The sequence below is a fragment of the Peromyscus californicus genome, unplaced genomic scaffold, assembly GCF_007827085.1.
Source record: "Peromyscus californicus insignis strain IS unplaced genomic scaffold, ASM782708v3 Scaffold_9__1_contigs__length_137607984, whole genome shotgun sequence".
NCBI lineage: Eukaryota > Metazoa > Chordata > Mammalia > Rodentia > Cricetidae > Peromyscus > Peromyscus californicus.
Window position 1 is genome coordinate 24,286,304 of NW_026294617.1, and position 20,396 is coordinate 24,306,699.

The window sequence follows — 20,396 nt, forward strand, 5'->3', positions numbered from 1 at the left end:
TACTAGCGAAGGCTAAATTCACCATGCAGCTTAATGTGCCACTTGCAGAGGCCTCATTCCCGCCATACTGCAGGTCAAGGGCACACGCTAGGAACCCACCAGTAGCTCAAACCAGCAGCTGCTGCTCATTTGAGAGAGACAATTAGGAACTGTTTTTAGCTCCGTTTTAGAATCTTTTTTCTCAGTTTTTAGGTGGAAACTCTTGCCCCACGTTGGGCACCATTTGCAGCTAGAGTTTTCCTGCCTGGCCCACAGTCAGGACAAATCTCTCTCACCTGCCAGTCCCACAGCCTCTCAGACCCAACCAAGTAAACACAGAGACTTATATTGGTTACAAACTGTATGGCCGTGGCAGGCTTCTTGCTAACTGTTCTTACAGCTTAAATTAATCCATTTCTATTAATCTATAAGTCTATACCTTGCCACGTGGCTCGTGGCTTACCGGCATCTTCACATGCTGTTTGTCATCGCGGCGGCTGGCAGTGTCTCTCTGACTCAGCCTTCCACTTCCCAGGTTTATTCTCCTCCTTGTCCCGCCTACACTTCCTGCCTAGCCAATGGCCAAACAGTGTTTTATTTATTGAGTAATCAGCAACACATTTGCCATACAGAACATCCCACAGCAGACAAGTAATGCCTGTTTTTTGCCTTTCCGCAATGTTTGATATACAAAACACATCTTCCAGGAAATACAGTATATGCATAGAGATCAGCATAAGTTCATAAAAATTAACTGACCAGCTATCCCAACTCTCTTTCACTATGGCATGCATTACTGGAAAATCTCCACTTTGGAATTCTACAGTCCTACCTATATGAAACCTCTCTCAATGGAGGCAATTTCAAAACTGAAGCTCTTAGCAACTGTCTAGAAGGGAAAAATCACCTGATGTACACATGAAAAGCTTAACTAGGGTGAATATACAAATTTGGAACAATATGTTTTATTAAATTAACCAGTCCACTTACATAGGCTCCCTTCTGTTATGAGCTAAGAATGACCATTATGTTTTGACAATGCATAGATCAAAAATATGCTAATTTGTACTTCTCTGCAGTCTCTTCCCCTTGATTATTTTTCTTCTTTTAGCAGGCTATTATTTTCTCAAGAGGATTTACAAGTAGCATTCACTGGTCATGACAAACCTTCAATTAACTAGCTTTCACACAGTGTGTATTATTATCTCATTATCAAGTTGTCTTTTTGTTCTTTCTTTTTTTTACTCTTTAAAGTTATTTATTTATTGCAATAGGCCCCCACAAAATTTTCTTAATTATTTTAAATGACACTTTAGTTAGCCGTTCACATTTTTTTCAAGAAGTTAACCTAGAAAAGAAAAGAATCCAATTTAAATTTGTTCATGAAAAGGAAAGACTGAATGAAATAACTTGTGATGTGAGGAACTGGCAAAGAAATTCTAGTGTTCTGTTGCTCAAATGTACCTATTAAGATTTGATTTCCTTATTTGTAATGTTAAATTTTTACTTTGGAATATTTTACATCTAATGTTTTGGGTGTCTTTGTCCGTGCTTCTATAAAATGAAAACAGTAAATTATTTAAAAGCTGAAATTTTACTTTAATTTATAACATTACTTCACTTGAATTCTTACGGGGATGTACTACCATATGCATCACATTCTTCATTTGGAATAGATGTTTCTACAATCTTAGTAGAGGGAGGGGGAACTGTAATAAAGATATGTTGCATGAGAATAGTATCCGTTTTGAATAAAAGAGAAAAATAGAAACTAATTTAACTTGTCTAGTTGTATAAAAATATTATTCCAAGTTATTCACATCTGGAGAAAGATCTTAAACATTAACCCTTCACTGTTGTCCAAAGAGTACTTTCAACCAGTATATCTCAGTAAGAATAAATAATTATTATTGGCTGATTTTATAAAGACTTCTACAAAGTCATAGCTAGTCACACCTCAAATTTTAAACATTCCACTATGTTATCACAAGAATTTGCATTGCTAGTTTATATTTGTTTGTATTTGAATTTATTTTATTTATTATTTGATAATTACAGTATGAAGGTTTTATTGCAAAGCATTAATACTGAAAGGCAATATTTATGCCAAATGCTAGCTATACTCTTTAATATTTGTCTGATACAAGCATAAAAGCAACAGTTTTGAATTTTTATCCCATGCAATACTGAGTTTAATTTTGTATTCTTTCAAAATTGCTATTATTTTGTTGATTAAAAATAGAAGCTTGGGCTCTGAAATTCTTGCACACGTTATTAAATCTGCAGAATGAAATAAAATATGTCTGTATACCATTCTGCTTATCAAGTGAATGAGATAAGTGCTGGTGATTCCTAGTTCCTTGAAACATGCTTGACAAGAATATGAATGCAATCAAGGCAGAACCCCAGGCTTTCTGATTGCCTTCCATGACAGACAGGCCTCAGAACTGTTTAAAACACCCTGGAGAATTGCTCTCCTACTGTAATAGAATTCACCTTTCAATTGACAGAAGAGCAGGTAAGTAGGAGTGTGATTTGCTTATGAGAGAAAATCCAAACTCCTCCCATTCTCTGTTCAGGTTTAAAAGGCTCATTATTAGTATGTGTCCAGGTTAACAAACATTAGTCTATTAAGTATCCCTACAGTCAGTTATTGTCTTTTCTCATTTTCATACACTGTTCAGGCTGTTTCTACCATGTTGTCATACCTATGCAACTAGACATCTTAAAATAGGGTATATTATTGCTGCATTTATGAAAAAAGAAAACTGATTAGATATTCATTTGTACTTCTATGTAAATGAGAATTTAATGATTAAAACTCTGTGCTTAAAACTACCCATCAATTTTTTGAATGCTTTTGTAACTTCAGAGGTTATAGAATCATTCTAAAATATAAAACCAATGCATATTTAATTGCAAAGACAGAAGTTGCATTTCTCAGTCTGCAAATTCATTCCAGAACTTTATTAGTGAGAATACACTCTCAGCTAATTAGGAATTATAACTTATAATTACTTATATCTGAAGAGCAAGGGATTAAAATGTTTTTGAAAAATATCTCAAAATAATTTCTCTCTGGTTTCTTCCAGCCATTCCTCACATTCTACTGCTTAGCATTCTTTATGCAACAAAGGAGACTGGATTAGAACGTCCTCGATTGCGATTTTCTCTTTGAAATGATATTTGTGCTCATTATATGAAAATTTGTGCCGTATTGCATATTTATGATGTTCTCCAGTGGCTGGGCATATGAACCTCCTTGATAGCTATCAGAATAATATGAGTCTAATAAAGACTTAAATGTATATATAGTGCAAGGTAGTTTCAGATTCTCTTCCTCTTGTTATTCTATCCATCTCCAGTATGAGTATTGAAATTGCTTATCTCATTTATTTCACACAAATTAATTTTGTATAAAGAATAAAAATAACTTTAGATTAAATTTAGGCAGCCATTGTTTTTCTTAAATATATTTTAAAATTTATTATCTAAAAATTCCATATGTGTATACAATAGAGTTTCTTATAACTTCCCTAGGGTATAACTTCCACTTTTTTCAGACTTTCATTCACTGTGTCCTCTCCACACTTCATGTCTTCTTTCTTTATATAAACTACTGAGTCTAATTAGCACTGCTTCTATATGCATGAGTGTATACTCATCCACTATAGCATGGTCAATCTACAGGCAGACACCTCCGAAGCAAACTAGCTGTCCCTCCACCAGTATCTAGCAGCTGTCAATAGCCCTTTTCAAGAGAAAACAGAAAAAGAGGGGTAGACAGAATACAAAGTGAAATACAGAGTTGGAGTCTAAGAGATCAGAGCAAGAGCCACGACTCCCTTTAGCTTACCACTGGCTGTCGTCCTTCCCCTGAGAGAGACCTTCTTCCTGTGTGTCTTGAGCTTTATTGCTTTCCTGTTCTGCCTTCTCATTGACTCTAAGCCCAGCTACATGACTTTCTCATCACTGCCTGTCTATACAGACCTCCTCGTCTCTATGGTTGGTACTGGGATTAAACACTCAAGGGTCACCATGCTTGGCTGTGTCCTTGACCACACAGAGACTCTGCCTGCCATGTGATTGGATTAAGGGCGTGGGCTACCACTGCCTGACTGCTGTCCCTGGCTCTCCCTATGACCCCTGATCTCCAGGCAATCCTTATTTATTAACATACAAATAAAATCCCATTTCAGCACAATTAAAATATCACCACGGGGGGGGGGGGGTTCTTCAGAGATAGAAAACATGTGAAAATTTTTCATTTATTTTGGTTTTCCTTAAGTGTGTATGGCATGTCTGTGCAGGTGCCCATGGTGGATCCTCTAGGGCTGAAGTTGAATTTTGTGAGTTGCCAAATGGGGGTCCTGGAAAACAGTGAGACTTTATCTTGTGATTGTACACTTTATTCATGTGACTCCCCTTAACTCTCAGAGGATTCAATGTCTAATGCTATGAACAAAGTCAGCTAGGGCATGAGACTTTAGTCTGTCCTATTTATAGGCTCCATTCTCTGAGGTCTCACTGCCATCTAGAGTGGTAAGAACACCCAAAAATCCTACTTGATGTTTTTCTCCCTCCCATCTAAGCCTTGTTCCTCCCAACAAGAACCCTGTTATTTTAATGTACTTTTCTGTGACCAACAGGGATTAGTTAGGGCTGTGATATCTAGAGACTGTACCACCAAGGAAAATGACTTCTCCAATCCAACACTGAGGACCAACACTCCCCTGCTGAGCATGCTGATGAAACTAATATCTGTTCAAACACAAGGTCTAGATTGTTTTAGTTGTTGCTCATGAATTACCAACTAATTCCACATTTATGCTTCGTGAAATTTCTTTGTGTGCATGTCTTCTTTTCCCCCTACTCAGGTAACATTTTAGTATCATTTTCGCTCTTGTTTTATTTATTTTATAATTTAATTTAATTTTACATATCAGTCATGGATTCCGCTGTCCTCCCTCTTCCTGCCCTCCTGCTTCCCCCAACCCACCCCCCATTCCCATCCCCTCCAGGGCAAGGACTCTCCGGGGATTCAGCTCAGCCCAGTAGATTCAGTCCAGGCAGGTCCAGTCCCCTCCTCCCTTCACCCAGGCTGAGCAAAGTGTCCCTGCATAGGCCCCAGGCTCCAAACAGCCAGCTCATGCACTAAGGACAGGTCCCAGTCCCACTGCCTGGGGGGCTCCCAAACAGTTCAAGCTAATCGATGAGGGCCTGATCCAGTTGGGGGCTCCTCAGCTGTTGGTTCATAGTTCATGTGTTTCCACTAGTTTGGCTATTTGTCCCTGTGTTTTTCCAATCATGGTCTCAACAACTCTTGCTCATACAATCCCTCCTCTTTCTCATCAATTGGACTCCTGGACTGCCACCTGGGGCCTGGCTGTGGATTTCTGAATCTGTTTCCATCAGTCATTGAATGAGAGTTCTACCACGACACTTAGGGTATTTGGCCATCCTATCATCAGAGTAGGTGAGTTCGGGCTGTCTCAAAATCATTGCTAGTAGTCTATTGTGGAGATATCTTTGTGGATTTCTGTGGACCTCTCTAGCACTTTGCTTCTTCCTATTCCCATGGGGGTCTTCATTTATCATGGTCTCTCTTTCTTTGTTCTCCCTCTCTGTTCTTGATCCAGCTGGGATCTCCCGCTCCCCTAAGCTCCCTTTCCCTCCACCCTTGCCTTTCATTACCCCCACTCACATCCAGTTTGCTCATGTAGATCTCATCCATTTCTCTGTCATCCCTGTGTCTTTCTTACGGTCCTCTTTACTAGGTAGCCTCCCTGGAGCTGTGAATATCAGTCTAGTCAACCTTTGTTTTACATCTAGTATCCACCTATGAGTGAGTACATACCATGTTTGTCTTTTGGAGTCTGGGTTACCTCACTCAGGATGATTTTTTCTAGATCCATCCATTTGCCTGCAAACCTCATGATGTCATTGTTTTTCTCTGCTGAGTAGTATTCCATTGTGTATATGTACCACATTTTATTTATCCATTCTTCAGTTGAAGGGCATCTAGGTTGTTTCCAGGTGCTGGCTATTACAAACAATGCTGCTATGAACATAGCTGAGCATGTGCCCTTGTGGTATGATTGAGCATTCCTTGAGAATATGCTCAAGAGTGGTATAGTTGGGTCTTGGGGGAGATTGGTTCCCAATTTTTTAAAAAAGCACCATATTGATTTCCAAAGTGGCTGTACAAGCTTGCATTCCTACCAACAGTGGAGGAGAGTTCCCCTTGCTCCACATCCTCTCCAGCATAAGCTGTCTTCAGTGTTTTTGATCTTAGCCATTCTGATGGGTGTAAGGTGGTATCTCAAAGTCATTTTTATTTGCATTTCCTTGATAATTAGGAATGTTGAGCAATTCCTTAAATGTCTTTCAGCCATTTGAGCTTCCTTTGTTGAGAATTCTCTATTTAGTTCTACAGCCCATTTTTTAATTGGACTGTTGAGCATTTTGATGTCTAATTTCCTGAGTTCTTTATATATTCTGGATATCAGCCCTCTGTCAGACGTGTGGTTGGTGAAGATCTTTTCCCATTCTGTAGGCTGTCGCTTTGTCTTGTTGGCTGTGTCCTTTGCTCTGCAAAAGCTTTAAGTCCCTGAAAAAAGAAATTGAAGAAGATATCAGAAAATGGAAAAATCTCCCATGCTCATGGATAGGCAGGATTAACATAGTAAAAATACCAATCTTACCATAAGCAATCTACAAATTCAATGCAATCCCCATCAAAATACCAACACAATTCTTCACAGACCTGGAAGGAACAATACTCAACTTAATATGGAAAAACAAAAAACCCAGGATAGCCAAAAGAATCCTGTATAATAAAACAACCTCTGGAGGCATCACGATCCCTGACCTCAAGCTCTACTATAGAGCTACAGTAATCAAAACAGCTTGGTACTGACATAAAAACCAACATGTGAACCAATGGAATCGAACTGAAGACCCTGACATTAATCCACACACATATGAACATATTATTTTTGACAAAGAAGCCAAAACTGTACAATGGAAAAAAGAAAGCATCTTCAACAAATGGTGCTGACATAACTGGATGTCAACATGTAGAAGGCTGCAAATAGATCCATATCTATCACCGTGTACAAAACTTAAGTCCAAGTGGATCTAGGACCTCAACATAAATCCAGTTACTCTGAACCTGATAGAAGAGAAAGTAGGAAGTAGTCTTGAACACATTGGCACTGGAAATTACTTCCTAAATATAACACCAGTAGCACAGACACTGAGAGAAATAATTCATCAATGGGACCTCTTGAATCATTTTTGCTCTTTTAAACTTATTCTCCATCATATATATTCATGTGAAATATGTATATAGCTTGCTAATTGTGGGCATTTTATTAATAATTTTCTTCAAATATGATTGTTTTTACAGTTATTGTATATTTATCATATGTAAAATTGTATTCAAATTGCCACCAACTATACTAGATTTTGCTGTATCAATGTTAGTGTTATGCATTTTATGTCTCTATTTGCATTTGTTTAGAATTTTTTTCTTAATTAATTGACCCTGTAGCAACACAAAATATTAACTTTTCTTTCTGAGTGGGCTTTTCAATTTAAACCTCTCCTGGGTTTTTCAAAGTGATGTCATTATGTAATTTTTCTACATTATGTAATATTTCTACATAAAGTACAAGCGTGTTTTATAGGTAAAATACTCTAATATCCTCGTATACAGTGATATTTCCTTATTGAATATACAGTTGTCTCAGTTTTGTGAGATTCCATGAGAACTATAAAATATCATTAATAATGTCACATGTCAAAATGATAGTATTTCATTATTTCAAAACAGCAAAAAACTAAAAATGTCAAAATGAGTTTTGGCAGCCTAAACTAAAGGTCTCAGAGGGATGATTTCTTATGGAGATTTCACACCTATTTTTTTTTTATTGTTCCCTTTCCATTTTAGAGATAACACTCTTTTCCCAGTGAGCCATTCTCATTTTATTGTGAGTTTTGCCGCCCTACCCCCACCCCATCCTCTTATCAGTGTCCCATGGGTCAGCCAAGCAGGATCATCAGGTCACACAGTCTATAGTGTAGGGTACTCAGGTAAGTTTGTGACCTAAAGTTTCAACATTTGACTACATTTGTCTCAGATATATTTAGTAACAGGACATATCTTTTCTGTTCCTATTTGTGCTTTGGGTAATGGGAATATTTGTCCTAGGATTCCTTGCCATTGTATTTTTTGAGGCAAATAGCTTGTTTATTTTCATAGGCTTATACATGGAGAGTGAGCTGTTTCAGGAAGGCCCACTGCCAGGCTCTGTTGAAAGCTGATTTTGATGGAAATTTCTTGTGATCTTAGACTCAGTTTTGATAGGATGAGATGTAAGAAGGATACAAATTTGGAGAAGTGGGAGATGCCATTGATTTAATACCTGTGACGACCTAAAATAAATATATTGTTGTCTTATTCAGAAGTGTGAAGGTGTCCAAAAATTGGAAAATGGGAAGAATTTATAATTTGAAAAAATGGTTAGGAAACCTCATGAATGAGATTGCAGCCATTTTCAAAGAAGTGAATAACTCTCTTCTACTTAGGCCATGTGAAGACATAGTAAGACATAGCTGTTTGCAAATCAGAAGGTAACACTCACTAAGCCTGCAACTATCATGCCTCAAACTCTGAATTCCAGAATCAAGGACCACAGAAAGCAAGGGTCTGTTTTCTATAAGCAAGCTGGGTTATGGTATTCTTCTATAGTGCTTCACAAAATCCATTTAACATATGATGTATATCTTTGAAAGGTGAAATATATGTATGTATATAAAACTATAAAATGAGTATTGTATATAAATGAGGTCTTTACATATACAAATCAGGCTATATATACATAAATAAATATATGTGAAACAGAGACCCAGACACACAGACACACCAAGAGGGAGATACAGAGGAGACACAAAGAGAGACAGACAGAGAGACAGAAAGAGAGAGATGAGATATTTATCTATGGGAATTCTTACTAAGTTTGTGATTCCAGAAATCCCACAGGCATGGTGTGTGTATTAAAAAATCAGAAAGATTAGAAAATCCCTTCTTAGACTGTGTAACTTTAGACAGAATGTCTATTCTAACTAAACAGAAGTTCACTGAAATATGGAGATATTGGTTCTGGTTAACATTGGTTTGGTATCATTTATTTCTCATTTTCTACATTTTTTTGGCCAGGTTACTATTGTTATAATAGAACACCATGATCAAAAGCAGTTTGTTTTTTATTTATTTGTCATTTCATAATTCACAATTGTCTATTATGAAGGTAGCTCCAAAAACATAGATTAATATGTGAAAGATCCACTCTTAGGTAATTGCCTGGCCCTGATCATAGATTGACAATCTATCACTACTTTCATCTCAATACACTCATAATAATGTTTGTATCATATAGTCCTTATGTCCAGAAGAAAACTAAATCAAGTCTTGAGAGTTTATTTACCTCAAGAACCATCAGCTTTGGATGCTTAAGAATTCCAAGGCTAATTACCATAAATGATCTGTTTAAATAACTAAGAATATGTTTAGAATCTTAATTTCAGGTGTTAGTTCTCCTGGAAGTTTTCCATGTACCAAACATATAGCTTAAATTATATTGAAATCAACCAAACAAACAAACATGCTGTTTAATTTCTTAAAAGGTCTTACAATAAAAATATCTGGAGTCAGATATTAGGGTAAAGCTAAAAGAAGCAGAGCAAGCCACAATCACCACCTATCACTTCACCAACTCCACAAACCCTCTGACTGAAATCCTCTGAGTCTTCATCTGAAACAATCTCAACTGAACTACTTTAGTTCCTATTTCCTCATGCCTTATATACCTTTCTCTGACCTGCCATCACTTCCTGGGACTAAAGGCATGTGTGCTTCCTAGTCCTGGGATAAAAGATATGTGCCACCACTGCCTGGGTCTGTTTCCAGTGTGGCCTTGAACTCACAGAGATCCAGATAGATCTCTGCCTCCTGACTGATAGAATTAAAGGTGTGTGCCACCACTCTATGGCCTCAATGTCTAATCTAGTGGTTGACTCTGTTCTCTGATCCTCAGGCAAACTTTATTGGGGTACACAATATGTCGTCACATTTCCCCTTTTTTGTCTAAAATAATAAAAGAAGGCTACAACTAATATAAGAAAAACTATATACAATAAGTACAACAAGTATATATACAACATATACAATCAAAGTTACATTAACAACGTCCAGTCTATAAACATTTGACAAATTCAGAGCAAATACTCCATTACCCATCCATTTTTGTGAGTCCAAAGTGTTGTACCTAATTCACATTCTATCCTAGCTTGTATTACCAACCAAAAATATCTTTTGATGTCTTTCAATCTTATACACTTTACACCTCTTCAGTGAGTAACAAGGAAAACTATAATTATCTAATCTTCAACTCCCTCACAGACTGAAGAAGAAAATAATATTAACTAAGTAATCAGGAAGTGCAAATAAGCAACTTCCAAAAAATACAAGTAATGACAGAAACAGCTGGCTGCCTGGACAGTCACCCAAGATTTCTCTGCAATGTTGTGTCATCCATCTTTAGCCTACAGGCGTAGCATATCTGACAGGCTCATCTGTGAAGCAGGATTTTCTAAAGGGCCTTCTCACCTTGTCTTGGAAAGGCTCAGCAGTCTTTTCTTTTGTGTTCTGCTTGTCCATTTTGGACAGCATAATATAAGCAATCAAGGCAAGGGCACTTTCTTGCCAAGTGGGTAACTTTTGCCACAAAGAAAGTAAATTCCATATGGAGTTTCTTCAATGTCCATCATCTTCTCTGAAGTATATTGGTGCTGCCAGGAGCAGACATTCCTCATTGTCATAAAAAAAGCAATCTATGTTATTAAAACATCTTCAATACCATATTCTGTAGATCTCTGAAGTGTTTGAAGATGACCTGTTTATCTAAAATGTATTTCTATTTGACCTTGAAAACATACCTAATATGACTATAAGTTCGATTGTAATAGGTGACTATGACTAAATACTAACTTGCATTTCCTTATATCTTACTTAGTTGGTAATATTGTTTTGAGGACTAGACTTTGCATTACATTGTTAAATGAGCTGTATAAGTGCAATACCTTGAACAAGATTAGAAATATATATATAGGATTTCAAACAAAAATCAATCTCAAGTTTGTATCAATATACAAAATTTGTGTACAATATACAAAAATCCAATCCAAGGTAAATATTTAAAACTAGTAGTTGCTTTTAAAATGTAGATTCAATAATCTACTTTGTTATCTTATCATATCTATATCCTCTTTTGTTCTTTTTCTTATTTTTCCAAACAAGAACCCTGAATCTTAATCTCCTTTGTTTAGCTTTTTTGCTGACCATTTCCAATAACAACTTGTAACCAACCATCCTAAACTATGACAATTACCTATAACCCATTGAACAACTAGAAGCCACAGACCCTACCTCTTGGGAATATGGGCATCTCGTTCTTAAAATTACTTCCTGCTATCTGCAGCTGAAGGAAACTTTAGGAAATCCTGAAAAGAAAATTTTTGGTTAATTGTCAAGTCCTGGGAAAGTTAGTTGTGTCTTTTGTCTAGTCTCTCCATCATGGGAAAGTGCAGGGCTTATCTCAAGTCCTTGCTCAAGTAGTCGGTAAGGCTGGATTATTTCAGCTAGCCATCTTGAAATTGACCTGAGCAGTTTGTAGTCCAAAGCCTATCTTTGGGGGGTGTTTGTCAGCATAGTGGTATTATCATCAACCTGATGGAATCATTGTTGTGGGATTCCATCATCTTTTTGGAGACTTCAGAGTTTGCATTAGGTCAGATTTTTCTTTTCTTGGTAATTTTTTTTGGGAAGTTCTCTCTTCTTCTTTGGATGCTTATTTGTCCAAAGGTCTTTAAATTCCTCAAGATGGTTGTTTTTATTATCCTGAAATGACAAAAACAAAACCCTTCCCCAATCCTAACTTTGGGGAGTTTCTAGATCTAATCTTTATTAATTTTGATTTATGATTTCTCCTGAATTTTTTGTTCTCTCTTCTATAGCTGTTCTATCATCTAGAGCAGCATGGTATTTTACAATAGGCATAAAGTTCTTTAATTACTCTGGGAAGGACTTTCTTCCATGGTGACAGAAAAGGACTGAACTGAATTTGTCATGGGGGCCTTCAAGAGGTCCCTCAGACAGTTTCCCAATGGCAAAGGATTATCTTTTCTGTCCCTTGTTGATCTACATCCCTTAGTCCAATGTTTGCCTTTGCCACACCTTCTGCATAATCCAGAAGGGAGGGGCATTCTGTTTGGATTATTCCTGGAAAAAAACATTGTTTCTAGGAGTGCCCTGTTTACAGTCCCTTTTTAGGTGACTTTTTTTTAAACCACATTTGAAACATCTGACATTACTATTTTGTCTTCAAATCTCTGGAAATCGTCTCTCCTATTCAAGTATCATCATGTTCATGAGATTTAATATGCATTGTATTTATGATCTTGTCTTTAACAGCCTAATTACCCTTATGCCTTGTGCAGTAGCATTTCTAAAAGCCAGAGATTCAATTATTATCTGTCTAGATTTTAAATTTGGTATCATTCTATTTACTGCTGAAGATAGCCTTTGTAAGAAATCAGTTAAGGTTTCTTTGGGGCCCTTTATAACTTTTGTAAATGACTCAATTTTCTTTCCTACATCTTCAATTCTGTCCCAAGCATTCAAAGCTGCCATTTAACATAGAACCAGGGTGTGGTCATCATATAGAGATTGCCTTTCTACATTAGCATAATCCCCCTCTCCAAGAAATTGATCTTGGCAAATTTTAGTACCTCTAGCCCTACTTCATTGTTCAATGGTCTCAGCCTCATCCTTCTACTAGGTCCTCCATTGTAATTGGGGACTTGTTTCTAAGATAGCTGTAACCAAATCTCTCCAGTCTTGAGGGATAATTCTATTACAAGTTGACCATGAATTTAACATCAGATTCACAAACAGGAAGTGCATAACATATGAGGCTATGGATTCTTTGAATCTCCTCAAATCTAACATTTGCACAGGAGTCTAGTCAGCTCTTACACAGCCTTGAGCATTTAACAGTTCCTGTAAGGTTACTGGATAGATTAAGGTTGGCTGTTTGAAAGCCTTAGGTTAAGATTGGTTCACCTTTAAATTCTGTCTGTGTCTGAATATTTCTATGATCTGTTTAAACAAGTTTTTCTAAAACTTTTATCTTGGCACTCATATTAACCATCTTTTTTAACGATAAAACAAAAATGATCAAACAAATAATACTTAAAATTGACATTGTATCTATTCCATCAACATTAGTTATCCTCTCATTGAATTGTTCCATTTTCAGAATGTCAACGTATTATCAAACAGAGGCCAAATTCCCTCCATTGTAAAAATGTTTCCCAATTTTTAATGTGGGAAAAAACTTTCTTTTAAATAATTCCCTCCTTTAAGAAATTTTAATTGACTCACCAAATGTGCTGACAGTGACAATTCAGATGATCGTGTGGCAGCAACCCGAGGAGGGAGCCCAAGGAAAGCCAGAACCCACCATGAGAGTAAAAAACCAAAATGCCAGATTTTTGTACCAAGGAACATGTGAAAGCAGCTAATTCTGGGGTGTGTGGAGCTTGAGCCTGGGGAGTTTGTTGCAGAGAGGCTGTGACAGAAATTTAGCCAGTGGGTTAGGGACTCCAGCCCATGTGGGGTAAAGACTCCGGGCCCCTGCAGCACAGGACTGGGCCAGGGCATGCAAGGCCTGAGTATCAGAGGATAGATTAGCCAGGCAGTGGTGGCACACACCATTAATCCATGTACTGGGAAGCACACAGGCCCTTAATCCCAGAAGTGAGGGCAGAGTGGAGAAAGGTATATAAGGCATGAGGAAACAGGAACTAAAATAGTTCAACTGAGACGGTTTCAGGTGAAGACTCAGAGGATTTCAGTCAAAGGATTCCTGGAGTTGGTGAGGTAATAGATGGTGGATGTGACTTGCTCTGCTTCTCTGATCTTTCAGCTTTTACCCCAGTGTCTGGCTCCAGGTTTTTATTATAAGGCCATCTAAGAATTTAAACAACCCAAACTGAAAACTCTAGCAGGAGTTCTCAACTGGTGGATTATGACTCTTTTGGCAAATCTCTATCTTCGAAAATATTTACATTATGATTCATAAGAGTTGCAAAATTACAGCTATAAAGAAGCAATTAAAATAATTTTGTGTTTTGGGGTCATCACAACTTGAGGAAATTTATTAAAGTGTCAGAGCATTAAGATTCTTCCAATAGCAGATAACATAGTCAGCAGCAACTCACTTCTCTTCATTTCCCACCCAGTGCAAACTCCCATTTTGACTTGGACTCCTTTTTTTTTCTGAAATGAGAATAAATAAAATCATCTAGACAATGCAAAAAATGTTGATAGATACATAGACCCTTTTCCTGCTTCTTCAATTGTGTAGTCTCTTTTCCAGTCTAATTGTCATAGAGGCTTGAGGTAGAGTAGAATCAGCACTTACAATTCTCAGCTTAGGTGAAAATGATTATTCATATATTTAGATAATAGCTATTAAAATATTTACTGCCATATAGATTACATGTAATTGCCTGCAGATCTTACCACTGTTCATGTTGCTTGCTGTGTCCTTATCCCTTTAAAATTATTCATGAATTTAAAATAAGATTTCACGAAATAAGAACTCTCCCATATCAGACTGAATGCATAGTCTGTCACTTTCACTATTTTTAATTTCTTTGCTTTTTTTAAAAACTCAATTTTGAAGTCATTCAAAGGTTTCCAGACACATTTATTTCAGGTTGATTTCTAAATAATTAATTTTAGCCAGTAGGTAGAAAATATGATAATACCAAAAGTATCCAGAATCGTTGAACTGTGGTCATTAAGAAGCAGCATATCAAACATCATCCCTGCAAAATAAGCAAAATTATATCTGAGGAATAAGAGCTTGACTCTAACTCTGGTAATATAAGTGGTGTTTTGTTTTCTTTTTAAAGGTAAACCTTATTTGTAATAGGTCTTTTATTTTAATAAGGAAGGCATATTATATAGGCATCAAACATTTAAAATTGAAATGCTGTAAGTTGCTTTCTTTAGAGAAAACAGAAAATTTCTAATGGCTAAATAAGTACTTTCCTGCATGCCTCATGTATCAAAGGGCCCCCTAGAAAATATGTTCTGCATGTGCAGGCATGCTGCACAGAAGATTTGAAGAGATAAGTGATAATGCATGCTGCCAGTTTCAGAGCGGGATTCAGGTGCTTTACCGAACATTGAAGATGCAAAGAAAAACAGTATCTTCCCAATTTATGGTAATAGAAATCTATTTAAAGGTTGCATATAACTGAACATTTGCTGTTTGAATTAACAAATTAAACATGCAATGTAAATTTCATTTTAAAATTAGTGGTCCACGTTAGCCAGATGAAAATACAAACAACTGGAAAAATGACCTGTCTGTGCTGAATGGAACCTGTGAAACTGGGTAATATTGCCTGTGACCAGACAATTCATACCTGTGTTTGAGGTGTGTGAAACTACCCAATGTTTCTCCAGCAGCTCATAAGCAATTCTTTCAATTTTAGTCATTCACAGCTGCATGAATTTTGCAAACACCACCATTTCTTAACAGGTTGCTGTCAAATTCCCCAAATACTTATAAAGTTGTGAGCTTTGTTGAAAAATTCTACTCTTGTGCCATTTAAATTGCTATTTATCTCTATCCAGAGGAATAAGTCAGACATCTACAGATCAACATTCTCAGAATCAAAATAACAAAGTAAGTATGGGGACTGATAGCATAAAAGTTAAAAGAAAATATATGCAAATTGGTTGGGTTTTATGAGTGTTTGAAAATTAAAATATTAATCAAAACACTGTTAGAAAAATTGAATAATTAGATATGCCACTTACAATTTGTAAACAATACTTAACTGTGTACCCAAAGGACAAAAATATTGTAAATTTAATTAAATCTATGTACCACATCTCTCTTCAATAGTATCAATTATTGGTGGTTTTCCAAATAACTAAATTTAGTTATTTAGTTTTATTAAAACATGAATATTTCCATATGTCAGTGACTGACATGGAAAATCCATAAAGAAAGAATAGTTGTTGATACTAAAGGACTCAGATTTAAATCAGGATTCTTTTCACATTTGTAGGGCACATAAACTAAAATTTTTCAAATATAATTATTTAATTTTTTAAAACTATGATTTCCTTGTGGTTAAAATGGCAAATTCACAATGTTCATTTGCAAAAGAATATGCAAACTGCAACAGACTTTAGGAAAGAATTTCTTTTATTGTTTTTAGAGTTTCTGCTGAATATCTATTTTTCACATCATGTATCATGTGTTTTCTATGATGGAATAACATTTAAGTTTATGGTCCTTTAGTGCTTGGGCTTAAAGTTTTAGGTATATTCATTATTATCAAAGTAAAAAGAAAATGAAAATGTTACCTGATATTAAAGACAATCGCATTATGAAGTTCAAGGACATCACATTTCTGCACAGTTTATAAAATATGATAATAGTTTCCCCAGTGTGAAGTAATAAGAAAATTTATATTTACAAATACATTAAATATACAATATGTATATTTGTTCATATATTTTAGAATTTATATTTGGAGTATATGATGAAATTCCAGTGCATAAAATTCAATAAACAACATAACATTAACTTCCAACTTTTTCCATTTCTAGTAAACATAGAACATTTAATTAATTATCAAAATACAAATTCACAATCCCTGATTTAGACATTTTGAGAAAATGTGCTTTATTCTTTTATTTTAGACTTCTTAGTGAGTTGGATATGTAAATTGTATAGCAGGCTCAGCAGAGACCATGAGTATCTGCACCTTAATACCGAGAAACTGAGTGGGTCCTGTGCTTTACAGCAATAGGGACTCCTAAATTGGGATTAAGTTAAGAATGCTAAAAGGACACAATTCACAGTACAGCCTGTTTGAGCCAGTGCAATCTCACAGCTAGAGAAATTCAGAGACTCACAGAGTTTTAGAGTCCTGCCTTTGCACATGGTGAAGGCTATGAGCCAAGGAATATAGGAACTCTCCAGAAGTGGGAGAGGGAAGAATGGAGGCTTGCTTCTTAAAGTGCTATGAAGAATCCAGATTGTTATCACATTGACTTTAGTACCAGAGACATATTGTCTAGCTTAGAACTGTAAATTTATACCATAACTAATTTAAGTCATTTTAAACTGCTGAAATTGTAATAGTTTATTATAGCACCATTAGGGAGAAGAAAGAAAGGGAATGAGGGGAAGTTAGTAGACAGAGGGGAAGAGAGGAAGCGGGAAGGGAGGGAGGGAGGGAGGGAGAAAGAGAGAGAGAGAGAGAGAGAGAGAGAGAGAGAGAGAGAGAGAGAGAGAGAAGGGTGGACCTTTAGATTAATCAAATGAACATGAATCAACAAACTCAAACCAGACAAGATAAGAATCCCAAGTTCTTTATGCTTTTCAATGGAAAATAAATCTTGCAAGATGCAGAGGAACAAAACTTATTCATGGGAACAAAAGCAACCATGAAACACAAACCACATTTGGGGGATTTCAGATGTGCATTTAACAGAGGGGAAAACTGCATGGTAGTTGTTACCAATATGTTCAAGGTAAATTTATTAATGAACAACTTCAATGGTACAAAAATATAAGATATGGGCCGGGCGGTGGTGGCGCACGCCTTTAATCCCAGCACTCGGGAGGCAGAGCCAGGCGGATCTCTGTGAGTTCGAGGCCAGCCTGGGCTACCAAGTGAGTCCCAGGAAAGGCGCAAAGCTGCACAGAGAAACCCTGTCTTGAAAAACCAAAAAAAAAAAAAAAAAAAAAAATATACAAAATGAAAAACACTTTAATTGAAGAAGAAAAACAGAAAGGAGGGAAATAGTCAAACGAATTGTGACTAAAAATATTAAAATTGGAAGAAAATAACCAATATGTATGAACAATGTCGGAAGAAAACACACAAAACATTCATGTATAGAAATGGGTAACAACTAGGGAAATGATAGACTGTTCATACCAAAGTTGCACAGAGATCGTTAAACTGCTTGTGAAAGTAGCTACATAGACAAGGAAGCTCTGCAAACTATTTAACAGAAACAATGTCCACTGCACACTAGCAGGATAAGTTATATATATTAATGTGAAAACAAAGTCTATGTATTATATAACCACATCATGAATAAATGCATGGACAATATAAAGTTGAAAATTGATACCATGTGTAAACAAAATTCAAGCTAATTTATTTCTAGAAAAGCTCTATTGTAAGCAACGCTGAAAGTTATTCAGCAAACTAAAAGAAATTATGCCAGTTCAATTTTTATCCGTGTCAAAAATGTAGAGAACAACATTAAAGAATCATACGCCGGTGGGTATAATAGTGTCACTGCATTCTTTTATGTCCTATATATGGCATTTAAAAATAATAAAATATTCCATAAAACTCTATCCATAGAATTGTACTGTCAGATACACAGCCTAATAACATAAGATAGTAGTTTTAAGAAGGAAAGAAACAGAAGATGCAGATAAATTAAAGCACAGAAATGACACAAAGACACCAATTTAAGAAGAATTTCAAAGCACCACTTTTGCTCAAAACAGGACACACACATTATATATATAATATGTATATATATATATATATATATATATATATATATATATATATATATATATATATATAGAGAGAGAGAGAGAGAGAGAGAGAGATGAACTTCCTGTCATATGATCCTCCTTCCTCTTTCCATCTCTCCAGGATGGAGTTTATCATTTCTTAAGAAATAGTGGGACAAATTATATATATATGAAATAAGGATAGACGATAACAGTGTTTCTCAACCATCCTAATGCTGTGACTGTTTAATAGAGTCCTTCATATTGTGTTGACCTCCAATAATAAAATTATTTCTGTTGCTACTTCATCAATAGAATTTTACTACTCTTTTGAATCATAACATAAATATTTTTGAAGACAGAGGTTTCCCAAACAGGTTGCAATCTACAGATTGAGAACCATTGGACTAAACAAAATAAAATGTGGGTCAAACATATGTGTGTATATATAAACATATGTATGTATGTATGTATGCACACACATGTATATATCTCTCTATATATTGATATCTGTATATGTATATATACATATACAGACAAAAATACATGTATATATAAAGAGAGAGATAAAGTTTCATGAACTTTTGTCTTATGATCCTCCTTCATCCCCCCATCTTTCTGGTATGGAGAGTATCACTTCACAGAAAATAACTAGGCATCATCATTAGAAATTAGGGTGGTCAGGGATGGGAGAAAATCATAGTAGAGTTCCTGATTGTTGGTAAACCAGGAATCAAGCCTGACTACAGACACTGGACTTGCCTAAATGGAAGGCACAAAAACATGGCAAGTTACCAGGTAGGTCAGCAGACTAGAAAGCTGAGAAAAGTTGAATCCATGACAGAAACATCACTGTACTGTAGAAGATTTAAACAAGACAATGACGCTGGAAAACCATGTCTCTTTTGGGGTTTGGAAAAGTTTAAATCTCTCTAGGAGCAGAGCTATAAGGAAATCCAAGATCTATGCAGCAGCTACAAGAAGTATATTCCTACTTAATTGTCTGGCTCATCTGATTAAATATTTTAAAAAGTAATTTTAAAATTTATGTACTCAGTCTAAACACATGATACAATTGTTATACCAAACCATATCAAATTTATCAAATTCTTGCAATATAAACAGAAACTTGGACGTTTGATTTTGTTTTAAAGTATAAAAACATCATTTCCTAGATATTTAGGTCCTGGCATCAGTATATTTTGTGCTGCTCTTAATTGAAGTTGGTTTGAGCTGATTTTATAAACTTGAATTCAGAGATTGAATCACACAGTCATTCTCCCCCAAAAGCAAATAACACTAAAATGGAACAACATATTTTTCTGCTATTGCTCACTAAAACAAAGGGGCTAATTTATTCAGCAACACTGAGACAAATGAACAGACTTAAAATTTCAAAGACTAAATATGCAATGACTAAAAAGTGAATATTCCAATCTGAAGAGTAGTTAGATTAAAGAATTATGTAAATGTCTTTTTCTTTTCTTAGAGTGACTGGTAAACCCCTGAGCTTTAATGTGGTTGTCAAAACATCTAAACAAACTTCATTATTGCATAATAAAACAACTCAGTTTTAAAATTGGTCAGCTTATTGTTTTCAGTGGCAAGGGAGATTCATGTATTTTCTTTCCTTGCTATTAATCTCTTGCTATTGAAACCAATCTGTTACTGTCAATAGGGAATAAAACATGCTGATGATGTTATAATTAAAAAAAA